Below are 24200 nucleotides of genomic sequence, written 5' to 3'. Positions count from 1 at the left end.
AATCAAACGCTGTTCAAAAATAACATTACAAATAACTGAAGGAAGCAAAAATCATGGAGAGCATGCCTTTCTACAACCTTCCCTTCAATGCAAGGCAAAGATCACTCAGTTTCCATTTGCATTTCAAAGATCTATAATCAGAAGAAAATGTGTGGGGATGGCTACAGATCAGAGAAGACATTGATGTTTTTCTACTTTACCAAAATGTCTGGTCATTGTGACAAAAAATCACCTATGTACAGCTAAGCTTCAGTAGAAAAGGTGACACTGTTCTAGGCTGAATGCATCAGCCTTAAGTGTCCCACTTTTCTCACATAGTGCACTATGTGGGATTTGAAGCACCTTGGAAACAGCAAAAAGTGAATCTCATTAATCATAAAATCCTCTTATGACTGGACTGACAGCTACTGTGAGAAATGTCAGCTTCACGCGACACAGACACAGAGAAGAAGCTTGTAATGGAAAATCTGCCTCATCTGTAGCTAGAACATCGTGAATTAGAGGCAGTAATTGGCCTTACAAGCAGAGAATAATGCCATCATTATTCTTAGTACTTGTCACTTTAAATCATGGTATTAGATGATGGCTCTAAGATGTTCACAGCTAAAAATTTCTGGCTTCAGTCCATGTGAAAAAGTTATCCCCTGTCTATTTGAAGAGGAAACTGCAAACAGCCACCTCTATATAGGATCTCTATCTGGAGTGCAATTTCACGTGAGAAACTGGCATGCTCTAACTTTGGCTAAGCATACTATGAAATCAACATGAAACCCTGTGCACTATGAGTTTTTGATCTTTTACAGGATGATAACCTGAATTTTCCAGTTGGATTTTTACACACTGAGAATAGGCCCTATTGCCTGGAAGAACAGAAAATCTGTTATCCAATCGTAGAAAGTTTTCTTTGTACAAGACCAAGACTTCAAATAATTCAAATTCTTAACCTGACAAAAGGAAAAGTGAAGTGCTTAAATTAAACTTTGTTAGCATCTCCAGTATTTCTACTGTATGAAGCCTTCTACGTCTGTGGCACCTGAGCTGCTCCAAACTCTGTAAACTGTAAAAGCTCGTGTTATATTTTTTTATTTCATTAGAACATACACTAGTGATACAGAAACTGTTGAGTGAACTCACAAGGCCTGTTTACAGCAGCATTCATATTAAATGAGCATACATTTCTTCTTGCATAGGAATCTACTCTCTGATTTGGTGCAGCAAAGACTTCTGCATAGATACAAAAAAACAGAAAATGTCTACTTTAGGCAGATGTATGCAGCAAATGGCAGGACCTCTAGAGTAAACATAACTCACTTCTGCCAAAAGTGGCTTAAACTCCTGATATTAACTAAGAATTTAGCTACAGAAATCAATCTAATGTTGGCCTCTTGTACAATACTGGACATCGAGCTGATATTATCCTCGCTTTAAAGCTAACTTCTAAACTCTCTGGGCATGCATCTCAAATTAGTGTATTTTTTTCCTTGTTTTTCTCTGATGCTCCTCATTAAGCTGGGTCTGGACAAACTAAACAAATACAATTGTTCATCCTGAAAAGAGTCCAGATCCACACAGATACAGCCAGGATGCATTTAAATTTGCCTGAAAAAAAATTAGTGGCAATTAAAAATATAATTGGACCAGGATAGTGGAAAGCTAATTTAAAATAAATTTAGGTGGTCAGGACTAGGGTATCACTTACCAAAAGTTTCCTGTGATGCTTGGATAAATCTTATTTGTCCAGTGGGTGCAAACTTTTTTATCTCTATTCTCCTTACCATCTTTTGTTTGGCCTGGCGCAAAGCACTTCAGTTCTGGGTTGCTGGTGGTTTTTTTCTTTAACCATTTCCTGCCCTGTTAGTTTTCAAGTACTTTGGAAATAGATGTCATCTCTTATTAAGAGGACTGCGTATGCCATCTTCCTTAGAATCTAAAGCCAGTGAACTGAATCATCATGGTTTTCCTGGAATTGCCAGGTACAGAAGATATAGATAATTCCTTGAACTACCTGCAGGAAACTTGCTGTGTAAATTTTCAAACCAAGATGATGAGAAACATATTACTACTCTCTAGTCTCATCCGACTAGCCATAATAAATTAAGATAATATAGAAAACTATCTTCCACTACTATCTTCTGATAGCATCATTTTTTTTTTTCTGATAGGAAATAATACCTATTTATTACCAAATGGACTATTACCTGACAATCTTTGCTCATTTAGTTCAGATGAAGTTTTCCTATGTCCTGAACAAGGCCAAACAGCTTTTCAAATTAAGTGATCTTCTTTCAGTAGTGAAGTAGCTGAAATCCATGCAAATCTGTACATAAAGAACTGAGAATATAACATAAAAGTGGATGAGAGGATTTAATAACAGTCAGCATCACAGTTACCAAATAATGAGTTCCTTTAAAATCTAATTATGTTCCATGAATAATAGGGAATCAAAAATGGGTTTGTGTAACTTCCTTGCTTTTGTACTTTAATGGTTTTCCTCGCTGAAATAAAAGGACTCCCCATTTGATGAAATGTAATTAACTACAAGGAAAATACGGTTTTTTTGAAATTCCAGAGAGTTGCCACTTAAGAGAAAATGAAGAAGACTTCTGGCTACCTTCATTCTTATAATGAATTTCATTAAAATCAAAGCAAGATAGAGCTGCGCTGCACTGTGCTAGAGACCTCATCTCCAAGGCGGGCCCTGGCCTAGCCAACAAGAAATACAATTAAGAGGTTTTTGCTGGAATAAAGAGAAAATGTCACTGGCCAGGCAGGCTTGTTAAAGCAATGTAAGAGGAAACAGTGGCAGGACAGGCAGCACTGTGGTGCTTTCAGTCTGCTCAGCTCTGTGACTTCTCTTAAGCACTTACAAAACAGCGACTTAAATGTACGGCACATCTTCCCATAGAGATGATTGGTGTGTACTCCAGAAAAGAGACAAAAAGGTATTAATGAAGTCATTTTTTTATTGCATTTCCTTTTATCTGAACAATGTCTACAGTGGGTCACTATCTAAATTAGGCCTGCAAACATACAATATTTCTTTCACTTTGGGAGAATTTGTGGTATGATAAGAAGGTGAGAGTTGGAGCACCCAGTTACTGTAGGCTCCTTTGGAAGCCAAGATTGCCAAACCTGAATTCCTGAGATAGCATTACTATCTATATAGTTGAAAGAAGAGTAATTTGTCACATTTCTGAAAGTCTTGCCTTTTGAGATTGCATAGCTGCAAACTGGAAAAATAAATCTATTTCCCAGATGACAAGGCATTCTCCAAATTCCTTACTGAATGCATTTCCAGCAATGAAAGTGTATTTTACAGCTGAAGTATAAACATTGTTTCAAATAGAGGAGACAAAGTTGGAAGGTTAGGTCCCTGTAGTGTAAGGAACCAAGGAAATGCCAAAACCCAGTCCACCTCAGCATCTTAAGGAAACAGTCCACCTGGAAAAAAATTACTCTTCAGGATCTAGAGTGAGAGGTGAGGAAGCTGAAATACAGACTCACAGCATGAGTTAAATGTAGCCATGGACAGAGGCATAGTTCCAGTTCAACATCAGAGAATTTTCCTTCTATGAGCTTTTGCGTGTTTTTCTCACCTGAAAATGTTCCAACTAAGGGGACAGGTAACATAAGTAAAAGAGATGCCTTTTATAATGGCTGCCTTCACGTTATGCTGCTTTGCTGGTGATTTTGTAAAAGGCTGAGGATATTCTGCTATAATGCCCTTGTCAGAAAAACTATGGGAAATCCCATCATGGACAGAACAGGGGTTTGTGGAAAAAAGAGCTCTTTGCTAGCATTCTTGAAAGAACATGCCCATTACTGTCACTGAAAATAGTTTACCCTTCTTTTCATCTTCCTCTGTGGGCTCCCATCTCTTTGTAAAGCTAAATATAAACTGCCTAGCTGTGCTCTTGCACTCTTCTCAAAGCCTGCTCATGTCCTACTATTTACCTCATGAAGTACCTTGGGAGCTGTGGAAGCACCTTGGGAGCTGTGGCAGCTTCTCAGAACCCTTCAAAATTTCATTGTAGGAGGATTTCTAAGGATTGTTGAGACTGAGACTAGTCAGATGAGGACATTCATCCCATCTGCAATTATTAACATCTACATAAATACCACACTGTTCTCAGATCTCCCTTTTGCTGCAGTTCTTCCCAAGTCAAGCTGCTGGGATAACACAGCAATACTTGCCACACTAATGAAGTTGTCCCCTTCTTTTATGTCATCTTCTGACTTGTCTGTCTGTCCCTTGTGCTTAACACTCAAACTGGATGCCCTCTGGAGCATGATGCTTTATTTTGGTCTGTCCATAGACAGCTATGCAGCAGCAACATAGACAAGTTTCTTAACCACAACATCCAGCAACTTTTTAATAGCAGGTCTGAATTTCAGTCATGGTTGGTGGTTGATCTGATTCTCTTTAATCTTGAGATCGAATGGGTTGTGGAAATGTGTTAAAGGGGTCTTGAAAAAGCACATGTGTGTGTGCACACACACACATACACACACACATACACACACAAACAAATATATCTATATATTGATGATATGCTAAAGGTAGATAGCTAATAACCCTATATAGGCAGTAGGTGTTTCCTGTCTCACTTTTCCATAACCCAGCACATATACCCCTGTGAGACTCTGGGTAAATATTTCTAATCCAACACTCCCCTTCTGTGACGGTGTTCACAGGGGTCTTATGTTGAGGAAAGAGGCTAGGATCTGACTCCATGTTTCAGAAGGCTTGATTTATTATTTTATTATATATATTACATTAAAACTATACTAAAAGAATAGAAGAAAAGGTTGCATCAGAAGGCTAGCTAAGAATAGAAAGGATTGATAACAAAGGTTTGTGGCTCAGGCTCTGTGTCCAGGCCAGCTGGGCTGTGATTGGCCATTAATTACAAACAACCACATGAGACCAATTACAGATCCTCCTGTTGCATTCCACAGCAGCAGATAATCATTGTTTATGTTTTGTTCCTGAGGCCTCTCAGCTTCTCAGGAGGAAAAATCCTAAGGAAAGGATTTTTCATGAAAAGATGTCTGCAACACCCTTCCCTTATCCTTTTCTCTGAGCTTGGCTAGCGGTCTGAACCACTATGCCCAGGTGCTGCCAGAGCACAAGTTTGCCTGCAGCTGGAGAGCGGTGAGCAGGCACAGCTGGCTTGGGGCAGCACACCCTGCTTTCTCCTCCCTTGCCTAACAGCAGGGATGCATCCTGCTGTTTGCAAGGAGAGACATGGCAGCAGGTAGGGAATTGTCCATTTCTGTGCCCCACAAACAGGGTAGGGAGGATATACTGCAGGCTATGGGCTTCCATTGGTTTTGCAGTTCTGTTTGTGATCAGTGTGGAGACAGCCACAGGCAGGGATTGATGGTGAGGCAAAAGGACCATTTTGCTCTGGGTGCACTAGCTCTGAGAACCAAAGTAATAGCCACAAGGGGAGACACCATCCCTTAAGTCAGCTGCAACTTCTGAAGTAGCTGGAGCATGGTCAGCAGGTCAGAGAGGGCTGTAGGAAATTCTTACAAATCCCCAAGACCTATGGAAAGTTCATATGACCAGGAATAAGGACGCCAGATCTATGGATTGCAAGTGTTTTGTAACATGAATGAGGGAGAGAAGACCTCGATGGTGGCCAAGCCTCCCCGCTGTTAGAAGTCAGGCAAGGCAGGCTTGACCCAGGCTTTCAGCCCCAGCCACACTGGATTTTTTAGTGTTGTTTTAAGTGTCCTTTCTACTCTGGAGACAAAAGGGCAAGGAAGAATCAGATGTATATGATGCACTTGGATGATTTAAAAACCCTTGAGAAGAACTGAAGAACAAAAATTAAATTTTTCTAATTTGGACAAAACATTCAGCAATCTAACATTGTCTCTTAGCAGTCTGTGGAAGTCAATCAAGATCTTCACAGTTCTCATAAAAGTTGAAGCCACTTAATATGGGCTCAGAATTGTTTTGGTTTGTGGGTTGACTTGCAGTTATTTGCCTTTTTTCTGGTTTTCTATGTGTATGGTGTGCTCAGCCTACTCTGCTGAGCCAGACATAGTCTTACATCTGTGGCAAAGATCTTTTCACTAGAAAAGGTTCTAGTTAACCTTTCTCATGGTATGAGGCTAAACTCTGTAGGCTCCATTGTGTTCTGAAAAGCTACTTCAAATTACTGTGGCTATTTTCCAATTTCTGGCTTTTCTCCAGAAGCATGATTGAGTTTTGATTTTTAAGACTTCTGAATTCCTCTCAAAGGCATGCTCTGATATTAAAAAAAAAAGTATAAAAACTGTAATAATTGCCAGTGATGAAGGGAAGTGCTTGAATTAGCACAGAAAGTCAAACTGGTGTTTTTAACATATAAGTCATTCTGCAGTCAAGAGCAGACTTCCTGCTTTGTCTTTGTTAATTTTGATAGAGGTTATACCTGAGGGTGTAATTAATAGAGTTCCACAAGTGCAATCAGAATTCCTGCTGTAGTTAGAGAACACTTGGGTTTTCATTAGCTATAATACAAATGCAGAACAAAAAAGAGAGAGATTCTGCTATAGAAAATATTGATGACTATGCAAAGTCTGCATTTAAAAGATTAAAGATACAAATTTATTAATAATTTGGGGGATTTATTTTCGTGCAACTGTTCCTTGAATTAGAGATAAATTATAAGCAGTCTGCATTTTTCCTGATTTGCCTTACTAAACAAGCAGCAGTTATTTTCTGGACTCATAGATATTGCTTATTTAATAATGCATAGTTAAACAGACATTTCTTAACACTGTCAAGACAGTGCTGCAGTAAGAGAAAGTTTATTAGTAATATATTTGTGTTGTAAATACAGAGTATGTTTTCTTTACCAGAGTAAATTCCTTCGGGTGTACAGCAGCATATGATGAGTTCAGCATCAGAAAAATTTGTAGGAAAAATATTCTGGGGCCTTTACCATCCTTCACAAAGCTGGTTATGATTCTACATTACGTTTGCCTAGTATCTTTGCTTACAGAGCAACAGAGCTGGTGGAGTGGTTAGACCAATACCAGAGGCCCATGGTTTGGCTTTCTGCATGTTGCTAGGTAGTTGTTAGGGATGTAACACTGCCTAGATACAGTGCAGATGCCATTTCAAGTGGAATCTGTGCATTCGTGAAAGAGGAAGTTAAGCAATGAAAGAATGAAGAACAGAAAGATGGTATGTGAGCTCAAAATTTGGAGATGCAAAGCAAGCAGAATGCATTGGACTTCTGCATGGTAATATTAGGGCGTATCACTATGCCCTAAACATAGTAAGAATGACTACAGGCTAGCTGGAAACTTACCCAGTAGCCTATGCCACCTAGTAGAAGCAAAATGGCAAAGCTAACAAAAAAAGCTTACAGACTTAGGACACATGAAATAATTTTGTTGAATGGTAGCTCTCATTTAAGAAACAAAACAGTGAAGCTATGGATAACAAAAACCTGAACTTTAGCTGGTGTAACAAATTGTTTCTTATTTCCAAGTCTTAAAGAAACATCTTTAAACACCAATAATTTTATATTGGATTAGAATTTTCTAGGATGTAACAAAAACCCTGTTCATAGAGAAAAACATAACATAATCAAGCAGTTCCAACTTAAAAGTTTAAAACAAAGGGAAACCCTGTAAAGTGCTACTTGACATAAGCAGTAAAAAGTTGAAAGATTTGTGAGTTTAAAAGGAGAGAAATAGGAGCACTTTATTGCTGTAGTCCAGCATGCAAAGACCTGCGTGTTGTTGCAGAGAATGTTTTTTGTGATGGAAGTAACTTCCCAAAGTGTATCATTAGACAAGTGAGGTTTTGGAGCTAGCCTGTAGAGCTGGCACTGCTGGAGTGGTTAGACCATTATCAGAATATTTGCTCCATGGCTCACTACATTCATCATTGAGCGCTATGTAGGAGAGGTCCATGGGCCAAGAAAATGCCAACACCTGGAAGATGTCCTCCTGTTCCACCTCCACCCAAGAGGGAGGAAGGTGACTGCTTTGGGGGCCTCTGCCTACGGAGGACCTGCAGGGACAGCTGGGACCAAACTCTCATGGCCAGAGACACCACATTCAGCTCCTCTTGCTTGCTGAGAGCTCCGCTCCTTCCTGTCCACAGGAAAGGTGAGGCACAGGCAACTGCTTTTACCTGATTTGAAGTGTTCTTTGCAGCGTTAGCTACTGTTTCACAGAGGCAGTAAACACACAATCTGTTCTTCCAGTAATGGAGTAGTAATGACATTGTGCACTTTATCCATCCTATCCATGACACTGCATTTGAAACGTCTTATACAGGAGCAGCACCTCACCACAGATAAAACTCTGCTACTGCATAGAACTACATCAAGTGTAGGACACTGCTCAATGTTATCATTTACAATGCACTTCCCATAAAATTTATAATTTCTGGACTTTTTTTCTTGGGTGGTTTTTTCAGGTTGGTTTTTTGGGTTTTTTACATTTTGGATTTACATGGCCTCAGCTCAATCTGAGAAGCATGCAGAACAGTCAAGTGAGGTGAATATTTACAACCTTATCTTTTAGCTCTAGTTTTGAAGGCCAAAGTTGTTCAAGTGATTTATCCAGGGTCACAGAGACAGTCTATGAAACTGACGCTGAATCTCCCGAAACATTGGGCTGATTCCTAGGTTGCCTCTGAATCTTCTTTTTTTCACTTGCTTCATGTTCCATCTTCTTGCAAAGAAATGTTTCATGAAGCTATCACATAAACAAAACAGTCTAGTTGGGGCAGGATCTGTCACTGCTCTAACATCTTAACTTGCAGATTATTCATCTCAACTCAACTTTCAAAGCCAAAACAAATGTCAGACATTAAACCTACACTGACCTTTTGGACCTTTGTGTTTAACAGAGCAACTAGCATGCAGACTGTTGTGGCTCTCATATGTATTATTGTTTCTGTTGCCTTGAAAAGATATGTGCATGTTCTTTCACAAATATCTGGAAAGGTCATTTAGACAATGCAGACCTCTGCATCTTCTGTTCATAAGCTGTCCTTAACTTCCTCAGACCACTTTCCTCTACAAATAATTGCATATTTAATAATATGGGACGGTAATTTAAATATATCTCTAGGTATTTTTATATGCATGTCTGACAGATATACCAAAATCTAGTATTGTCTCTCCATCCTCATGTGTAAAATGACATCAACAATCTTCATGTACATTTTTGAAGGAATCCCATTCCCTTGGAATGAAAAATACAAGCAAACACAAAGTGGCATTATGGTTAAACCCATCTATGGAGAAGGCTAAAGCGCAACATGCTTTAATTGCAGCAGGAAGCAAGTGGAAGCTGCATGCCTATCACCTCTGGTCTCTTTTGAAGAGCCCAGCCTAAAAGGTTCTATCTGAACCAGTCTGCTGTAATGCAAAACCCTTCCAAGAATATTTCTTCTTTTCCCAGCTAGGCATTTATTTTCTTCTTTCCCTGTGCAAGTTTACTGATCGTTTCTCCCTTCACATGTGTTTGATTTGGAAATCAGACAACTTAATTCCTTGGCTTTTCCCATCAAGATTACTGGACAGATATTGCTGAGACAAGAAACCTTAATTCTTCACAGCTGGTCCTCCCAGTGCTCCTGCTGTGGAGTCCCAGACAAAAAGTAGCAAATGAAGTTACATCTCACATATAAATTGTACAGCCTTTCCACAATGCTGAATACTTCTTAAGAAAGAAAGCATCCTGCAATATTCAGAGAATAAGAAATAAAATATTTCCCAAAATGCAGTTCCTCAAAATCAATAGTAATGAAAAAATAGTGAGTAATGAGACCTGGAGACAAAATTACTTCATACAAATAAATTCTGTTCAGGTGACTGTTCTTCTGTTTGACTTTGACCACAACTTAATGGCTTTTCTCTGTCTTGATTTCCTTTTCTCTCTCATGTTTAGCTGCTGAGCCCTGCAGTGGAGGGGTGCACAGTATTTAAGCACAATGGGGTCAGGATCACTCTCTGACATTCTCACAGTTTTTGCAATAATAGTGTTATCTGCTTTTCTAGTGGCAGACTTGTGTAAACTGTGGCTTTATTAAACTTGAAGCTTTAGGGTTTTGCTGCCTGTTGCCATTGATAATCCTCAGAAGGACCTGCTGGCTTTTTTCTGTGTAGCTGACACTGTTTCATTTTTATTGCATATAGAATTCATAATTGGATTTATCCCACTGTCAGCCTGTATCTGTAAAGAAAATGGAGCCTGGACTCTAGCAGAAGATACATGTGTACATTATTGCTTCACTCCTCTAGAGGGAACTCTTACTTTAAATCTCTTCATGCATTTCTCTGTAAATGCAGTGGGCTGACCAAGATGAGGGAAGACCTACAACCTCTTTTGCCGGAATGAAACTTGGCAGAAACCAGCAGTGGTTGTCTTCAGGTACAATGATATTCAGTTTTGACAGAGCTCCTTTCTTAGCATGGCCTGGCACTTCCATCTCCAAGAAACATGCAGGACAGTCTTAAGGATGTCCCAGAGAGCTGAGTTTGGATCTTTTCCAGTCCTGACACTGCATGTGCTACATCAGTTCTTCAGGCTGACAGGAGAAACTTGAATTCTGGCTTCAGACAACAGAAAACTTTGTCCTGAGGGTTTAATGTAAGAGATTGCCTGGGGGAGTGGGGAGAGGACTGGAGAGAAGTGCAGTGTACAGCAACTCTTCTGCAAACACTTCTAACCCACACCATCCATTTGTGAAGCTGCCCTGTTAGCTGCAAAGGCTGAGGCCCATTTTCAGACCTGAGTAGGTTTCAAGATCCATGGCTGGCAAATAAAAAGAAGAGGATTTCTCTGTGGGAGGAATGACTTCTGCATTCAGAGGAGTGTGGAGAGTAGTCTTGTGGATATCATGAGGTCTCTGTTTTGGGCTGAGCTGCTCACATTGGATGAGTGCAGTCCTGTCACAGGATCTCAGAAGAGCGACTGGATAACAGGCCAGGCTTCCTCCCACTACCTGCTCCAATTCTGCGCCTTCCCCAAAGACCAGTGTCAATCTGCCAGCTTCTCTGATTACCCTTATATGGAAAAGTAATAAATCACCACTTCTGTTCACATTGCCTTGGTGCAGTGCCAGCCTTCCTACACTCCCCAGATGTCTTTATAGGGAATAAGCCGTGACAGAGTGCAGATGCAAACCCATCAGTGCAACATTGACTAGCTTACTTCTAGGAAAAGGGACAGCCATGGATATAGAACTACGTTCTGACTCAGCATCCTCAACAGCTGGATATTATAAGAAACAAGATGGAGAAAAGTGAATAGCTAAGTCTGTTGGCACTTAATACATTGTCTGCATTTTGCAGAATTCTCCAGTCCACTAACTTAGCTTTCTGGTGTGAACTGCTTCCAAAGTTCTCTAGGAAATAAAGTACAAGCCTGCTCATAAGTTCAGTTATGAGCAGTTTGCAGCACTCCTCACCCCCACTGGATAGATCAGTTGTGCTGAACCCAGAAAGGAGAATAACAGTAAAACCACAGCATTTTGTTCTTTTCAAATATTTAGGTTAAAAAAGTTTTGCTATAGATAGGAATTTCTAGTTTACCAGCATTGGTTCATTAGGGAATGGCATCAAAACAAGTTAGCCAGGCAAGAAAAATATGACAGATCAGAGAAAAATTGCCCATGTTCCCTGTTGTTAGCTAGCCGTGAGGACTGTGATTCATGCCAATACTGCCAAGGGGTCTAGATATGTGATAAATTCAATTGTAACAACAAAAGTAATCTGGAACAGGAACTAATCTGATTCTATGAACCCTTCAGCTGAATAAAGTGAATGATCAAGGAGTGGGTAGGGTAAGAGTTATTCTAAGCCTTATATATAAACCATATAAACCATGCCTAACAGCTCATATTTTCTTCCTTCTGATTCCCAGCTTCTGTCTCATTTGTTTCTTCTATATGGGTCTCCTGAAGATCTTGTGCATGTACCAGAGGGTGCTCAGTTCTCTCTTAGTGCTGAAACCACCATTCTTCTACTCTGCTTCATTGCTCTGAGATAATTCATGACAGATAAATAAATGCCAGAGGAGTATGCTCTTTTCAGGGAGCAAAAATGGATTAACAGAACAAAGGTGTACCAGAAAATTGACAGTCCAGGGGAAAAGTTGCTTTGTCTACTTCCCTTCTTCTGCTTTAAACTGGTTCTGTTCATACTGCCTTTACAAACAAGGATAAGATATGAACCCCAAACCAGTCCCTAGCTGGTGTAGATTCAGTATTTTCTGCATGGAATAGTTTCATTCACAACATATATTGAGACCTTATCCTCAGGGCTTCTCAAGCAATTGTTTCATTATTTCTACTGTATTTGCTCTGGGACAGCCATTCCTTTTTATGTGCCAAGAAGGCCCTTTTTGCAGATCATCGTGACAATGCCATACTGTCAGGTAAGTACACTTGTGGGGGAGCAAGAGGCATTTGGGCATGCAAGTCTGCTGAGACAAAGCTGAACGACCCTCGGGTATGTGCAGTACAGTGCAGTGCAGTATACACAATTTAGAACAGACTGTGATCTCAATAGCTTATTTTGAGAGAGAAGTGCAGAAGCTCCATCAAATGTATGGCATGTTCAGTGAGGGCTTGAGCCCAGAAGTGAAATGGGAGAGAGCAGAGCAGTCGAGTATATGCAAGCTGCTAAACCGGCACTAGCATACATTTGCTTCTCCATGTCAGAGGGCAGCTGGCTTGTCTTTTTGCAATTGCAGTTTCTCTGGAAAGCCTTGCATAAGCAGGTGACACAGTGAAGTACATGTTTTGCAGCAGCATACACAGCAGCCATACATGCCACTTGTGGTTTGGTGCAATTAACTAGTCCTGGCCGTGCTTGCATGGATGTGCTTTCCTGAAGTTTGCAGCCTACCTCTAGCCATGGTCCTTTAATGAGGACTTCTGATGGTAAACATGGCTGGCTGCTGTCCTTGCCTAATTGGGAGAGAAACGGAGGGGGGAAAGTCCTGTCATTTTTCTGTTTGGACAACCCCATTTGGACAAATGCAATTGCAGATTGGAAGAAATTCATGTTCTTCAGGACTTTTGTTCTTCTGACACAACGTCTTATCCATCATCAGAGCACCTTCCTTCTCTAGCACAGGGGCAAAAGAAACCGGAAAAACAGAATAATCTGCGAAACCTAAGGAAATAGAAATATGCTGGATTACGAATCCCAGGTTATCATGTGGCCTGCTTCTAGGCTGCTGTACAGGATATTATCCCTACACCTTTGCGGGGCCCAGCAGCTCTGCCTGCTGGAATTAGAGGGGAAGAGGGGATCTCTCCCATGGTAGCACCTGTTACTTGGCACTAAGGAGAAGTCTAAATGTACAGCCTTTGGGATGTAATGACTCCAGAAAAACAGTGCCATTACCTCAGGAGAAATATTCTTTCAGCATGGAACAAATGAGAAAATTTTTCATGGGCTGAGAAACCATTAAGCCAAAACCCACCAAGTGTGAAGACTGAACAGCCAATTAGCCTCTGTCAGTCTCATCACTGTCTTGAAATCTGAGATCCTTGAAATCCTTGTTTACCCAGAAAGATCCTTGGGCTGTGTCTACACTGTAAGACAGAGTGGCTCTCACAGGGAATCTCGGTACACTGAATTGCACTGTAGGGCCAAGAGAGAGAAAACCAGTTAAGATTCATTAAAAAGCCTTAGCTTAAAATCTAACTCGCTCAACATGTTAACAAATGAACATTCAAGGACTGTGTACCTTGGCCTTCAGTATAAACAGTTTAGCAATAGATGGTATCATTTAACATACTTTGTACCTGCATACAGTTGATGTATACCCTTAGATACAAAAAATTTACTTCACAGTTTATCCAGAACTCTTCAATTTTTCAAACTGAAATCTTCACTGTCATTACTGAAAATTTTTAATTTCTATTTAAGCAAAAAGTATTTAACTTGTTAGAACAGAAAAATCAAAGTTGTTGTGTATCTACCCTCTAGCAAATCTCAGGTTTTCAACAAAGAAAAGAAAAAAGTATCAAAGGGCTCACCTACCGCCCTCTTCTAAGCCCAATGAGCAGAGAAAATTTACACACTTACAATTGATTTTAACCAACTCCTTAGGGTAAACCTGAGGACCAAGACATTAAATAAACCTTGTTTATGTGTACTGGAATTGCTCTAATTTGAAAGGTGAATAATATGTAAATAGGACTATTGGCTAGAATATGTGAGAATGTCTAGACCAGGCTAGAATTTTACCAGCTGGTAATCCTTCTCTGACAGTGATTAGATTAAGCACCTGCAGAAGAAAGCAAATGTAGCAGGGATTCTAGAAGATGATTTCCCAGCCCCCAGTCATATGATGCTCAGTTATTTCCAGTACTACAGGCAGTGTTGCTGTGCATGACAGGCCTAGACAGGCTTTTCTTCAGAAGTGATATCTGATCATTTCTGAGCCACATAATCTTGTGTCAAGGTTTCCCGCCTTTAAACTATATTTTTTTGTGAAATACATCCCTTATTTTGTCTTCAGATTTTGGTTATATCACAGATACATTGCTGTCACCATCTGGACTGTAGCTGTAAGGAGGGAAAGTTTCCACAGCTATCTTCAGCACACCAGGCTACATTCCAGACTGCTCCTTGGTGAACCTGCTACGTTTGTTGGCCACATGGCATGGATATTGTGTATTATAGAGAGTAGGATCAGAAAAATATGTCCATTTTTCCTGAGAGTGTGCTGAAACGTTTTCCAGGCAGGAGCTGCTCACATAGTAGCAGCATGCCTGGGAATGACATTGTGAAAAGGCACATATAAGGAACTTGCAGATCCTTTTCTTTACCCCCTAGGACTGCAGTCCTGTGACAGTCTTGAGATCCAAGGTCTCGCTGCAGAGCTGTTGACCTGAAACAGTGGAGCAAGGACCAGGAAGAAATAGGAAGACCCCCTGTCTAACAGTGAGATTACCAAAGAACCTGCTCAAGTGTTAAGCCTAAATTTCATTCAGAAATTACCTCAGGCTCTGTAGATGTGCTATTCTGCTCTCCTCAACACTGCAGGGTTCAGACTTTCAGACCCTGGTTGATGGCTTTAGGAAATTATGGAGTCACACGGAGTGAGAAAAATGGGAAAGACAGATCTGTCAAACAAGAGTGTTCCCTGCTCTGTCCCCTTCTCTTCTCTTTCCTAGGACTTGCTCTTGAAAATAAGAGCATTGTACCTTCCTACAGTGATCCCTGGTTTTGACACACTTGGATCTGAGGTGACTGCAAAATTCTTTTCTCCTCTTAATTACATTTGAAGAGTGAGACAAGAGAGAGGCTAATGAATTAAAGTTTATGAACACCAAGAAAGCTGCTTACAATTTCTGAACTGTCCATGGTCTGTGTAGGTGAGTTATTTAATCTACCCCACTATCTCTGTTCTGCATTTCTTAAATGTACCTATTGAGAATAAAACTTATTAATGATTGTTGGACATGAAAGATTCAGGAGGGTGTGAGCCCACAAGAACCTAGATAACAAAGTGGAGGGGAAAAAAATGGAAATAATATACCAGTCAAAACTCATCTTAACTAGCAGTATCTTAGAAAAAAAGGTAGTTTTTAAGCTCTGTCAAAAGTTTTTCTCTCAGCCTGCCTGTGTCCATGGCCAAGAAAATCCTTTCAGAAATGTTACTCCTGAAGTCAAGTGCTCAAAACAGCCTAGCATCTTCCTTCAGCATCAAACCTTGTGTTCCCTCCTGCACAAGGAGCTGTCACACGCAAATAGCCATCCTGGCCCTGCAGCAGGAGTTTGTCCAAAACTCACCTTTCTCCATTGTTTAATTCCCTTCTCATGTTAGTCTCATGGTGGGCTGCTTTACAGTGGCCGTCAGGCAGCAGCTGTAACAAGGGAAAAGCTAAGCAGGAAAAGAAGTTTAGACAAGTTATTATGCAAATATATATAAATATGTATATGTACATTCTTATGGATTACATGTATATGTTGAGGTTTTAAATGGGGTAGTACTGCAGGCTGCTGATCTCAGAGACTTGAAGCCTTGCTTTCCCCTGGAAGCAAAGAAAGGTTTTATTTCCATGTGGGAAGAGATTGTCATAGGTGCTTTGACAGGTATTTGTACATCTTACTCTTTACTCCTCTCTGTTTTTCCCCATGTGCCTCATCCTGGGAAAGCTTCTGCAGAAAAGAAACAGATAGCCTGAAGATGAAAGTGGGTTGGATTGAGATCAAAAAGGAGAGAGAGGTCAGGAAGGCACTGGAAAGACCTAAGCATTTATTTGTATGCTAGGCACAGGGGACAAGATATATTTGGGAAGGTGGGTAACATGACAGGGATACAGTGAGTAACTCCTCTCCACCCACACATTCCATTTGCATACCATTTTTGCCTAGCCTATATTGATTTCAAGTTGCTGTCTCTTCCAAAGCCATAGGTTGCCCAGTCTGCCTGCTGATGCTTGCTGCTCCATGCCTATCCACACCAGAAGGGGAAGGGAATATCTGCAGAGGCTGTGGTTTCCCCAGGGTTGGCAGGTACCACTGCCACTGTTAAAAAGAGCAACTGGCATTTTAGCTGCTTTTACACCTCTCAGACAGCTCTAGATCCGTTCTTTGAGAATTTCCCCTCCTTCTAGCTCTCACCAGCTTATCTTCTCACCGTGGGGCCTCTGAAAGAGACAAACAAGTCTCCCAGGAACTGATAATGTGTAAGGGCCATTTTCAACATATGGTCAGAGGGAGACATGAAGCCTACCCACAGCTTTGTAGAAATACCCCAGGCTCAGAGCCTCTTTTCTTCCTGTGGGAAATGTACAAAGGAGGTCTTCTAGGGAGCTGTAATCAAGGATTCATCTCTCCAGGAGAAGTAAAGACTTCAAAACCTGTCCACCTTATTCTGCCACTTACCAAGAGAGCAGAAATTACTCAAAATATCTGAAGCAACCCACTAGCAGTTCTGTACAGCTTGAAGAGCTGTACAAAGCTGTCAGGAAATGGATGTACATGTGTGTGTACATTACCATATATGCATTGTATAGTAGTATAGTAATTGAGCAGAGATGTGATGAGAAGTCCAGCAAAGAAGACTGGCAATCCATTCTTCTCATGTCAGCAGGACCTTACACATTCATAGGGATGTTACAATGCCAGGCTACTGGCCCACCTCCAAGGCTGTCTATGCATATCCCTGGAAGCATTCTTGGTGATGCTGTAGAAGGACATTTTCACCCCCAGTTTTATTCTGAGGCATTTTTCAGTCAAAGATAAATGCCCTCTGATCCTAGAAACACTGCCTGTCAATTGAAATTCGTGAAAAATGAAAACAAGAAAAGGATCAGGTTCCTGAGTTTACTGTTACGTTGTTCATGCTTTTAAAGAAAATTAGGTTTTCCCCATGCTTCCTGAGGGGGAAGAGGAAGATCTGGGGTTAGCAGCAGTCCAATACAATATGTCTGGTAAGGGATTTGGTAAGAAGTTGAGGAACTCTGACGTAGCTGTTCTGTGACTGAGTAAGAAGGACGCTGCCTCTGCTTCGCAAGGCTGGGAGGGTGAGTATGCATGGTATCCCTGTACTGCACAGCAGTGACTTGCTTATCTTCAGCATTCAGTCTTCAGGGTACTGACTTACTAGGAAAGCTTTCTTGGCCACCCCCCGCCCCTCTTCCTCTCTCTTTCCCTCACTGTTTTTCAACAAATGTGAAAGGTGCTGATAAATACTGCAAGTGAATGATACAGTATTTACTTGTTTACGCTCCCCTTCATTCGTGAATTTGTCTCATCATTGTTAAAGAGCAAGGATCATTCTTTTTCACACAACCATGCCTGAAGCCCTAATATTGATCAGGATCATCTTCTCCTCTCCGTTAATTCTTGTTGCTTCAGCTGCTCAGAGTTTTACACTGGACTTTCATTTGTTTATGGAAGATTTATTCTGAGATTTGTACTCTGTGGTTAATTCAGCGGAGGTAGCAGGGACACAGCCATGTCTCTAGTCAGCGTCCATATACTAAAGAGCTATCTGCCTGGCTACTCTGCTTCACTATGCTTCACACCTCTCTACCTGGTGACAGTAGTATTGGCAGGTTTTCTTCTACAGGAGGAGATGGCATGGAATTGAAGTTACAAAATCAATGAAAATGCTTAGGTAAAGACAACAGAAATATTGTTAACAGGAATTTCCTTGTGATGTGTTTCACTGTGTCAATCCTTAACAGAAATATGTGGTTACACTTGGTCCTGGATCCAAGCTATTCCCTTCTAAGTTTTGCATCCACTAAATGTTTTCTGAGATAGCTACTGTCAGTTTGCAGTCACCTTTCCTTGAGGCAGAGAGCTGTACAATGTTTTCCCCAAAGCAGCCCCTGAAATCCCTGTGTTGAGTGCTATATCTGTGATTTAGGTGCTCCCAGATGTCAAGATCACTTGCTTTTGACTGGCTGAAGATGTGAAGGTTGGGTACAGCCTTGGCTTCAGTGACATGGTGGAATTTAGGATCCTGCATGGAAGAAGCAAAGCAGCAATCAGGACTAAATTTCTGGAGAGCTTAACTTTGGCCTCTTCAAGAACCTGTTTGGAGGGATCACATCAGCTACAGATCTAGAGGAGAATGGGGCCAAGAGAACTGGGCGATGTTCAAGCATCACTTCCTCCAAGCTCATGGTGAATCCCCATGAACAAGAAATCAAGCAAAGGAGGCAGGAGACCTGCATGGATGAGCAGGGAGCTCCCAGCAAATTTCAAATGGAAGAAAGAAATTTATAGGATGTGGAGAAAGGGACAGGCCATGTGGAAGGACTGTAGGTACATCTTCAGAGTACACAGGGATGTGACAAGGAAGGCCAAGGCCTGCTTGGAATTGAGTCAGGCAAGGAATATCAAGGACAACAGGAAGGGTTTCTTAAGTATATCAACTGCAAAAGGAAGGATAGAGAAAATGTGGGTGCTGCTGCTGTATCATATGGGTGTCCAGGTGTTGGAAGACGCAGAGAAGGCCGAATTATTGAATGCCTTCTTTGCTTCAGTGTTCACTGCTGAGAACAACCCTCAGGAATCCCAGACCTCAGAGGTAAGAGGAAAAGGTTGGAGAATGGAAGACTTGTTTGTAGAGGGTTGGGTTAGAGATCAGCTAGATAGATTAAACACCCATAAATCTACAGACCTGATGGGATGCACCCATGTCTGCTGTGGGAGCTAGCAGATATTGCTAAGCCAGTCTCCATTATCTTTGAAAAATCATGGACTGGGAAAGATGCCTAATAACTGGAGGAAAGCCAGTGCTACTCCCATCTTCAAAAGGGCAAAAGGGCAAGAGGAAGGACCTGGGAAGCTACCAGTCAGTCAGGCTCACCTCTCTCCCTGGAAAGGTGATGGAGCAGATCATTCTGGAGGTCATCACCAAGCATGTAAAAGAAATTTAGTTCATCCTTACTCAGCTTGTTTATCAACACCTTGAATGAAGGGATAGAATGAACCCTAAGCCAGTTTGCAGATGATACAGAACTGGGGGGAGTGGCTGGCACACCTGAAGGCTTTGCTGCCCCTCAGAGGGACATTCATGGGCTGGGGAGCTGGGCACAGAGACACCTAATGGGGCTCAACAGGGGCAAGTTTAGAGTCCTGCACTGGGGAGGAACAGCCCCAGGCACCAGCACAGGCTGGGGGTGACCTGCTGGAGGGCAGCTCTGTGCAGAAGGAGCTGGGGGTCCTGGTGGACAACAAGCTGTCCATGAGCCAGCAGTGCCCTGGTAGCCAGGAGGGCCAGTGGGATCCTGGGGACATCAGGAAGAGTGTGGCCAGCAGGTCAGGGGAGGTGATTGTGCCCCTCTTCTCCACTCTAGTGAGGCACATCTGGAGTGCTGTGTCCAGTTCTGGGCTCCTCAGTGCAATAAAGACAAGGAGCTACTGGAGAGGGTCCTGTGGAGAGCTGCCAAGAGGATTTGGGGCCTGGAGCATCTCTCTTATCAGGAAAGACTGAAAGAGCTGGGCCTGTTAAGTCTAGAGAAGACAGAGAGGGGATCTCAGCAGTACATGTAAATATCTCCAAGGTGGTTGCCCAGAGGATGGGGCTAGACTTCTTTCAGTGGTGCCTTGGCCGGGGGCTTGGACTCAATAATCTCCAGAGGTCCTTTCCAACCCTAACTATTCTTTGATTCAGTGATATATATTAACCATGAGATTGGAGTAAGGGATCTTAACTCTCTCTGCTTTCATGTGATGGCCCCTCGCTGCTTGCTTTTATTGATTCTTTCAAAGTCAAAATGCATAGAAAGTCTCAACAGGACTTGCATCATATAAAAAAAAGTGTTCAGGAAAAGTATTGTTGGAGTTGTACTCAGCTCAAATGCATCACTCTCCGAGCTTGACCTGTAGGGAGCTCACAGGTAATACTCTTCTCCTACAGCCAAACAGGTTTTAATATAGTTCTGTGGATTTATTAATAAAATTCCCATTCCATATCTTCAAGCATTTCTTCTACAAACAGTTAAGTTTATTTCCACTCACCATTAATTTATGTAATGTAAGAAAGTCTAGTCTGGTGAAATGGTAGGAAACTTGAATTCAATACAATGTTTATTCTGTGGACTGTCCTTCCTGCCATCCAATACAGAGTATGCTACTTAATTGAATGAGAAAAGTGTTATTCTTCAAGGATTTAATGTTCTTTGTGCCATCTCTGGAAAAATAAAATACAGAATTCAAATACATCTATGTAAAATATATTTTTTGGGATTTTTTTTTTCTGACTAGCAGTAGGCAAGCTTGTAGAACTGAATCCTCCCAGCAAAACTTTGTAGAGAGAATTGTGTTAGTGCTTAACAGCACTGTGTGTACATCAGCACTGTGTGTACATCAGCAACGAATACTATAGAAAACAGGATGTGGAATAAAGATGATTATTTTTACAGGATGCAGATCCAAATCCTCAAGATGTTATCGTGGTACAGAGGAAAGTCCAAACAGGATATTTCTACTATTTCTTTAAATGGACATACACTGCAGTTGAGAAGACAATTCCACAGCTAGGTCCATGTATGCTGATCAACTTACGGAGCAGTTTTGTTATCCTGATACAGTACCTTTTTCTCCCCATCTGTGGGGGCTATTAGACCACATAGTGGGGTTAAATGAAACCCAATAGAATAGGCAAAAAAAAAAAAAAGTTGTAGGATCCTTAGAGAAGCAGCTGATGCAGGCTGGTCTCTATCTGGGTGGAGGCAGGGCAGCGTTGCAGAGCAGCACAGATTCACCCGAGTCCTCTGCAGTCATGGGACAGGGAGTACAGGGGTGTTGGTAGGAGGAAGGATGCCGAGTTCTGCAAACTTTGCCAAAAGAGAAATGAAAGGAGAAATGGAAAACAGGATTCAGCAGCAAGCTAGGATAAGTTTGGAGAGAAGGTCATAGAGACTTAGTCATACCTACACAAAGATGTCCAAGCATCTGGTCTAAGCTTGGTAAGAAAATACAAGTTTTCCTCCCTGGTTATGTAAAAGATACTTGTCAGAGCTCTTTGCCAACTTAGCTACACTTTGTCTGGAAGAAAATGCTCCCATGTAACTGCACTTATCCCTACCCCTAAGATGCCCAAGGAATCCCTGAAGGCAATAGGAGTATTACCTTGACAGGAAAAGGGGTGCCTTCATAGGGATCCTGTCAGAAAATTACTAAAAATGGAATGATGGTCAGGGACTAGTCAATCAGAGGAGGCACCACGGAATAACTAAAATGTCTCACAGAGGGTTGTTATAACACTGACAAGAAGACCCAAATAAACTAATATAGAAGTTCTGCCCTATTTCCCTCCCTGATGCCTCCCATGCAAATTCAAAATTATGTTCTCAAATTCAGGGGTGAAAGAGGGACATGATACCCAATTTTGAACATGACTGAGTGCTTCAGCCTTTCATGAAAAAATATCCAGCCACGAAAATGCAACTTTTTTTAGTTTTACACAAAGTATGCAAGTAAAATTACGGTCAAAAGAATGTTCCCCAGCATTTCCCTGATTTCTCCCCAGGGTCCTTAAATTCGCTGATGTTAAAAGAAAAACAAAGAACTACCAAAAGGCACACCTAGCTCTATAAATAAAAAAAGGAGGGAAGAATGAAAGCATTTTTTTGTATTTTGAACCAGCCATTGTGTAGGCATTTGCTTACTCCATCACTGCTCTATGCTCAGGACATTAAGAGAAGACTGATAGTAGAAGGAGTCTTTTTACTGCATTGAGTCTGACCTGAATTTCCTTTCTAAGGCCTGGGAAATAAAATCAGAGAGATTAAGATCTACTTTTTACCCTTGTACTGGAAAACTTCACTAGCAAAGGGCAAATTTTTTTCCAAGATAAACAAAAAATTTGGCTTAATTTTGTGTCTGGGTTATAAATACATTAGAAAGGGGGAAAATTAGTCATATGAGCATATAAATAATAGCTCAATTACATTCAAGAATATGTGGGTGGGTGTCCTGGGTGGAATAATTTGCTAAAGCAGAGTTCTTCTTCCTTGCTTTTCCTCTTCCTCTTAATTTATTCCTCTTTCTGAATATGTGCTTCTTCTTTTTAACCTTTATTTATATCTTGCTTTTTGTTCTTTAATCTTGGTGATCTTTCTATAATGGATCTATACACATTTTTCTTTAGGATTGGTATTTTCAATGGATACCAACACTGTGTAAAGCGCTGAAGTGTGTGCCTAGTCTCTGGTACACATTTCTATTTTCCTGATGTCGAGAAAATATATGTGTATAAATAAATGTGTATTTAAAATCAAAGGAATGCTTAACAGTTCTGCTGTACAAGTCTGGGTATGGCTGTTTTCACCATATTAAAGTGCAGTACTGTACAACCTGCTGCAACATCAAAGACCCCTCCTTCCTTCTTGCTTTTTCTTAGACATTCCTGCTCTTGCTTTTCGCTGCTTGTTTTGATTTTGGTCTGATTTCACTCGAAACTGATGCTGACACGTAATAAAATTCTCCAACATTTAGATTTTTGTCAAGCCTCCTGGCTGATCAAGGCTGTCAAGCTGATCTGCCTATTGATTCAGATCCAGGAACCAACCACTCCAGCTACGCTGTTTCTTTTTGTGCAGCTTGGCAGCAGTGAGGAATCTAAGCATCAGTGTAACCATGCCTGGCTTCAGAGCAAGGCTCAGCAAGGATCTGGAAGGACCAAACCACCTGAGACATGTGGTTACTGCACCAAACAGACCAGTGAGCTGGAGGTGTGTGAGAGCATTCCCGAGGTGTTCCCACTGCCCATGCTTGCCTGCAAGGGAAACACTGGAGTTTGCTCAGGATTGTGCTGGTCTCATACCTCCATAGGTGATAAATGAGGTACTGTGTGCTGTGCATGCCTTTCTCTCAATTCGTTTTTTCTGTTAGTTGATTTGTGTTAATTTTTATTGGGTGCTAATTACATCACTGCACTCATGCGGTTTGTTCTGGTCTCCCATAAATAACAAATATTTTTACTGCCAAGAGATGCTGGCAATATCTGTGAGAAGACATCCAGAGCCAATATTTAACTGAGTGCCTGAGTGGATCATGACCTGACATTTATATGCACTCAGTCTGAAAACACTGAGTAACAGTATCAAAAACAAGAAAGTTGTAGCTGTGCTTTCGTTTTAAATCTGGGATCTTGTGCTAGGTGTTAGGAAAACATTCAAAATTTTCCAAAATGTCAACAAAAAGATTTTTCCCAGCCTCAGTGGAGTTTTGATTGTGTCTCTCACTGAAGGCAGGGTTGGCCCTTTCACCAGAAGCGCAGGACTGGCAGCCCTCTCCTTACACACACAGTTATGCATGGAGAGGTTTCTAATCCAGAAGATTAGAAGTGACTCCAAAGGTAGTTTTGCACAGCAGCAATTACTCAGGCCCTGGGAGCAAGCCTCAAAAGCTCCTGAATTAAGCCTGTCAGAGGAAAAAAAGCAGGGGCTGACCAAAGCCTGAGGACCTAGCAAGCAAAACTTCAGAAGTCTTTTTTTTTTCAAAGTTTCTTTTGAAAAAGTGTGAATATTCTTAGCATCTTTTCAACCTGTTCTGACATAGGAATCTGTTCCTACTGCTTCTAATTTCCATATTTTGTGTCCTTTCACTATTTAGAACATTCCAGGTTCACAGCTAATTGTGGGTTAAAAAATCCTTTGGTAGATGGAAAAGCATGAGATACGCTCTCACTTCCTGGCTCTTTTGAGGACAGTGACCCATGGCCAGGCAGGCTGTCTCACT

This window comes from Zonotrichia leucophrys, chromosome Z, assembly GCF_028769735.1.
Source record: "Zonotrichia leucophrys gambelii isolate GWCS_2022_RI chromosome Z, RI_Zleu_2.0, whole genome shotgun sequence".
Taxonomy (NCBI): Eukaryota; Metazoa; Chordata; class Aves; order Passeriformes; family Passerellidae; genus Zonotrichia; species Zonotrichia leucophrys.
The sequence above is the reverse complement of the archived record's forward strand: the minus strand, read 5'-3'. Positions refer to the sequence as shown.